General features: G+C 41.3%; 1 protein-coding gene across 1 annotated transcript in view; it reads left to right on the forward strand.

The window, feature by feature from the left end:
* Positions 1-4,082, forward strand: part of KCNN3 (potassium calcium-activated channel subfamily N member 3) — a 149,503-nt gene extending 145,421 nt beyond the window's left edge. The window contains exon 10 of the mRNA XM_057494917.1: positions 102-4,082. The gene's annotated coding sequence lies outside the window, so the exon portion shown is untranslated. The remainder of the gene's footprint in view (positions 1-101) is intronic.
* The last annotated feature ends 1,918 nt before the right edge of the window (positions 4,083-6,000 follow it).

Genomic DNA, 6,000 nt, shown 5'->3' on the forward strand with positions numbered 1-6,000 from the left:
CCATACAGTCATTCTACTTCCCTGGAAGTTGCTTAGACGCAGATCAAGGATCCGTTCGCGGTCATCTTGCTGTCCCTACTGACTGTGGCGTTTGGTTTCAGTACCTTAGACAGCTACCTGGTGGCTTCCTGGTAGACTTGAAAACAACCTCTTCCCTCCAGTTGGCTTGATGACTCCCTGGACAGTGTCCTTCCTTCCTTCCTGCTGCCAAAGTAAACATTATGGGAATGGGATCATTGATACCACTAAGAAAGCGATAGCAATATTAACGGTCTGCCTCTGGTAGTAGAACAAGGTGAGTGCTCTTCATCCCGAAAACTTATGCCAGGCTGCATGAATAGAAATTAGCATTGAACTCCCGTCAGGCAAGTAATATGTAGATTTTTACTGAAATAGACTGAAGCTTATTAAAAAGTACTCAGTGCAATGGTATATAAATATATACAGATAGAGAAAAAAAATAACTGTGATCTTTTTTTTCCTTACACCATTACTGGAAACGCCCAAACATGAACTGGAGTTCCCTCTGAACAAAACCATTATCAAATCTTCAACATATGACCTCCAAATCTAGGTGCCAAGTGCCCTGTGACCGTTGTTTACACACCTGAGAAATGCATTCTGAAAGCTGTAATCTTGGGCTGGGACCATGTGTTGAAACAAACAAAAGAGATGTTGTGACCAACCAAGCTGATGGAGGAAAAGCACAAAATTCAACACCAACCTGTAGTTAGGATCCCAAAGAGTGGCTGAATTTATAGCCCCCCTCTCCAAAAAAAAAAGAAGAAAATGAAATCAGTGACAAATCAAATATGAATCTGATTGGAACAGCCAACATCCAAGTTCACGGAAGAAGGTTGGAGAATGAACAACATTCTCCAGCTGTGTCATATTGTCTCCATTTTTGAATCTCAACCGGGACTGATTCACCTTCATCAGACATACTTTTTAATGAAACAACAACTCAATTTTGGTCCCAGACTCTCCATTCTGCACTGACCAGAAGAGAACAACAAATGAGAGCAACAGGATGTTAATGGAGGAAACATTTTCATGGCAAACTCAGAAACTGAAGTGTTTATATTCAGAATCAGATGAGCTTCAACATGAATTTGCATCTTGCCTCTCTGTACTGCTTGCTATTTTTTAATGATAGGAGAAAGCATAACGGTTTATTTTAAATATGAAATATATTGCTATATTATAAAATATATTGTAACTTTCAATTAATGTTTTGTATCAAACTAGTCTTCAGCAGGCCGAGTGTCAGCCTGCTCTCTCAACGACTGTTTCTGAGTACACATCACCGTTAGTGACTGTTGACACCCAGACCAAGGGTCTTTAGCCTACAGAACTGCCATATTCTAATTCTCCAAGACCTGACTGTTAGACACACAAGAACAGTATTCCAAGCTTAGAATAATTCTACCCTAAATTCTATCAAGCCATTTCAGAAGAGATCTTAGAAGCCATCACTCCTTTAGCAGCTGTGCAAGTCCCGTTTAATAAGTGCAGGCTCTTTCTACATAAATGCAAAGGCCCCATTGAATAAACAATATAAATCTCAGACTCAGCCATCCAGTTTTTCCTTTGGCAATGTCAGAACGGGGCACAGGGAGGAGTCTTGTTCTCCTATGATACAAAAGACTCAAAATTCTCACCAATATGAGTTTCTCTAGGTCAGGGTAAAATCGGGATCAGAATTCCATTCACACAGGGCCCAGTGAGAGCCCCAGGTGCAAATGTGCTTTTCTGAGCTGGCAGTGGCCTGAAGGGAGCTAGGTTTCCACATGTTTATCCATAACATGGCACAGGTCCTAAGGGAATGAGAGAGGAGGCAGGACTTCCTTTTCGGCTACTTTAGCTGGGAGGAAAGAAAGAGTTTCAATCAAGATGTGTTCTTGATTGGCAAAATTGAGCAAAATTCTCAAGGAACTTATGAAATCTATCCCCCTCTTCCTCTGATATAGCAGTTGAGACACACATGGAGAATTTCTCACTTCCCTACTTTGAATGATGGGGGGCTCTTTCTAGATGAAAACAGGATGTGTTTGGTCACAGAACAGAGGTTTCCTAGAATCAATGGGCCTCCTCCCAAGAGGGTTCCTCATTTGCTATCACTACTGGGGGGTCGTATCGCACAGATACAAACTAAGTAGCTTCAGGATCTGTTTAACAGAGCAGGCATTCCTCTTCCCTTTACAAACTGAAAATTCACACACAGATATACTGATTGTGCAAAACAACAGATTTTCTCCTGGGAAAAAGGCTGGAATCCTCTCATACTTCCATTTATTGGAGCTTACATATTGATAAGGCTTGGGCCTCAATAATAGTAGTTATGCCGTCTGAAAGAGAAATATATCTAAATGTCCAGCTTCAATCTGCTTGTGGAGCTGAGACCTAACTTGTACACACATTTTATTTTTATTGAGCTAAATTCTCTCAGCATCTGTACTGCTCCTCACTTATATATTAGACTGAGCTCCATTAAAGCCATCAGAACTCCAGGGCACCTGTTTTTAGCAGGTTACTCACTCACTGGGTAATGGAAATTACTTTATTCTCAATTTTATAATTGACTGATGAATGTACTGGTGGCAATTGAGTTGTCTCATACTACTTTTCTGCTACTAAGTAGAACTATGTTTTTCAGCTTTTCCTTCCATTGCTTCTCAGACTGACTAGGACTTTTACAATTATAGAGAGTAAATATATTCTGATTTTCCCCCTCAGAGCTATTACTGAATCTAGATCAAGGAAACCAATACAAATTCCTGATTTGGGGAAAGCAAACTTCTTGACAGTAATTCAACTACATGGCTATATGCTAACCCTTGCTGCTACTCAGAGTGTGGTCCACTGGACCAGCAGCATTTGCATCACTGGGGAACTCATTAGAAATGCAGAATCTCAGGCCCCAGGCCAGACCTACTTGATGAAATTCAGCATTTTAGCAAAATCCCCAAGTGATCTGTAGACACATTAAATATTGAGAAGTACTGGCCTCGCGTCCCTACAATGGTAACCAACATCATTAATAATCGGAAAATTAAATCATTTCTTCCTTGCTCCTCATTTGCAGAATTATTTGAAGCAGTAAAGGTCCTGTATGATCAGAAAGAAAAAAAAATGCATCTTAAAGTTCCACTGAAAGTCCTATAGCTTAAGTGGTACACAAAAAGAGGCTAGCTTTTTCCAGTCTAATTTTTTAAATGCTCACTTCATAGCTGTTAGCTGTCTCAAAGCCCTTCTTTAGGGTTTTCATTGTAGCCTATCTGGCAGGGCCATTAGAATATCGAGTGGACCCTCAGGGCAGGTCCCCCAGAAGGCCATTTAAGTTACTGCTCAGCATAGGACAGAAATAGCTGTATCAGTGTTCCTTTCTCAGGAAACTCAGCATCCAACAGCGGGAACTCTCTCCCACTGGAAACTAGCAAGAGAAGGTAGTCTAACCTTCTAGAAACATTCCTAATCTCTTTCTAAACCAGTTCTCTTATTCATCACACCAACCAGAGACACTCTAAGGTGAGCAAAGAAAGATGTGAATTGTCATATTGGCGCCATAAATCGATATGTACCCAGAAACAGTTATGTTCTCAATTAATGGCTTTAACCTGTTCATTGTAAAAAGTGCCTTGGACTTCAATCTAAAGAGGTCGGTATAAATATATATGTGTGTGTGTGTGACATATGTAGGCAAATATTTACATATTTACACATACATAGGTGCACACACATACACCTGCACATTCATATATAATATATACATACATATATAACGCTTCATAATATATCATATTGCTATTCACAGTTTCATTTCTTTAGTCTGGTCTTATGTTTGTTTAGTGACACCTTTACATAGAGAGGTTCTATTTGGGACACTGATGTATTTTTTTGTTTGTTTTTTACTTTTTATTAAAAAGGTAAAGGATATTAAAAAAAAAAAAAAAGTCAAGTGCCTGAAGGTTTTGAATGGAGTTGTGGTAAACTTTCTCAGGTCGCCCAACAAGGAAACTGATTTTTCCTTTGGGAAGCATTTTTCTGCTTCAGCGACTTTGTTTTCCTTGGGCAGGAGTACATAAACAGGAGTGGTTTAGGGGATTTTTAAGTCTCATTATAATCCACTTTCATGGTCTCCATAATGCAACAGCAAAAATTTTGTTCTGTCTACTGCCCAGTTCCCTTCACACATCAGCATTAGAAAGGCCTGGTCTTTACATGCTATGCATGGATTTCTTGGCCTTGGACAAATTAAATTGCAGAGAATGGGATTTAGATCAGCTCTAAATATTTCTTCCTTTCAATAGTGCACACAACAGGACAAATGGGAAGTTCTTTCCCTGTACGGGATGGGAACCTGTCTTCGGAGGCCAGCAGGGGAGCCCCAGAGAGCTTTCTAGGTCTCCTGCACCCTGCCTCTCCACAATAGTACAATCACTGGCATCAACCAGCCTCCCTACCTTAGCCAAAGATCTTCTCTTTCTACAGTGTGACAGCTTACAAGGGGCCAGCCTCTGGTTAGAAGCCCCCAGAGCTCCAGGGACGGTGGTCAGGTTTCCGTTGCTCTGCTCATGAGCTCATGGAGGTATTTTACTTCTTTAAACCAACTAAACCTTCTCTCCAACCCACTGTCCAAGTCTTAACACCTCATAGCAGCCAGAGCTGGGCCGGACAATAGTTAATGCCCTGTTCACAGTATCCATCAGACGAGACATTGCAAAATGGCAGCTGGGACCAGAAAGGCGACAGGTCTCTCCAGCTGTCCACCCAGCTGCAGTCACATTGATGGAGTCATGGCCAAGAAGGGTGGGCAGCCAGGGGAGGGGAAATCAGTTCCCTGAATTGAACCTTCATACCCTCACTTTCTTCCCCATTAATTTTTCTGTAGCTCTAAGCAAAGAAGAAGAAGAATGCAATTTAGGTGTTTTCAGCAAGTCTCTAAGACCTGGGACTTTTTCAAAGTTAGGAGACTTAAAAAATATCTTCACAAATATATCTAGTTAAATTTCTTCTGCTGTCCCTTCCTTAAAGCTCTCTTCCAAAAACTTCTGTGAATGAGTATCTTGCAAGCTCAGTGATAACTAAATAATAATCCTTTGTACTTATAAACAATGATACCTCTCATCCAAAGACCTCAAATGTCTGTAAGTTAGTTGTCACCCTGTGAGGTGGATGACAGAGATTCCCATTATTCCAGTGGGAAAACTGAGCTGGAGAAAACTAAGCAGTCAATACTTATTGAAGTCAGAAAGTAAACTGAAAATACAACCTAGGATTTCTCAGCGCAGGCTTCAGGTGTTTGGAATGTGAGTGGTGGGCTGCCTGGGGGGTTTGGAGGTCTGAGCGGGGAGATCGCATCTTCTTTGTGCAAAACGTAGGCGGATGCCATTAGTAGGCCAAGTCTTTGGCCTTTACCACTTCCTCTTGAACTGAAGCCGGAGAAAAAGGGCATTTCAAAAATGTTCTGGCAAATGCTGATACAATATGATGGCATCAAGTAAAAACAAAAAGGGAACTGACTCAAACCAAAAACCAAAAATGCCAACAGTTGATTTCCTTTAATTTTATCTCCTTCCTTCCCTATGACTACAGTTGTGAAAACAGGAATGTTTTAAGGAGGAAATCTTAATTGAGATTGGAAGCAGAGTCCCCTGGAAAAGCTTACCTTTTAAGTAAGGCCAGGATTGCCCTGGTGCTGATGGCAGTGCCTGACTCAGGAGACTGGTCCTGCCGACATGCAGACCAATGAACCGGTTTAATACCTAACCCAGTTCTAACAACCTAGAGAGAGTGAGAACCATTCCTGAGGGACGCAGCTGTTCATCAATGAAAATATATAGGCACGCGGAGGTGTGGTGAGGCAGATTGACAGCTCTGTTCAGAGAAAGGATCAGGCAGTTATGAGCAGAGCTACAGTGATTCCACTGGTGTGAGCGGAGGTTCTCAACCTTGGCTTCACACAAGAATCCCCTCAGAAGATTTTGAAAACACCCAAAC

Source organism: Manis pentadactyla, chromosome 19, assembly GCF_030020395.1.
Source record: "Manis pentadactyla isolate mManPen7 chromosome 19, mManPen7.hap1, whole genome shotgun sequence".
In the NCBI taxonomy this organism is placed as follows: domain Eukaryota; kingdom Metazoa; phylum Chordata; class Mammalia; order Pholidota; family Manidae; genus Manis; species Manis pentadactyla.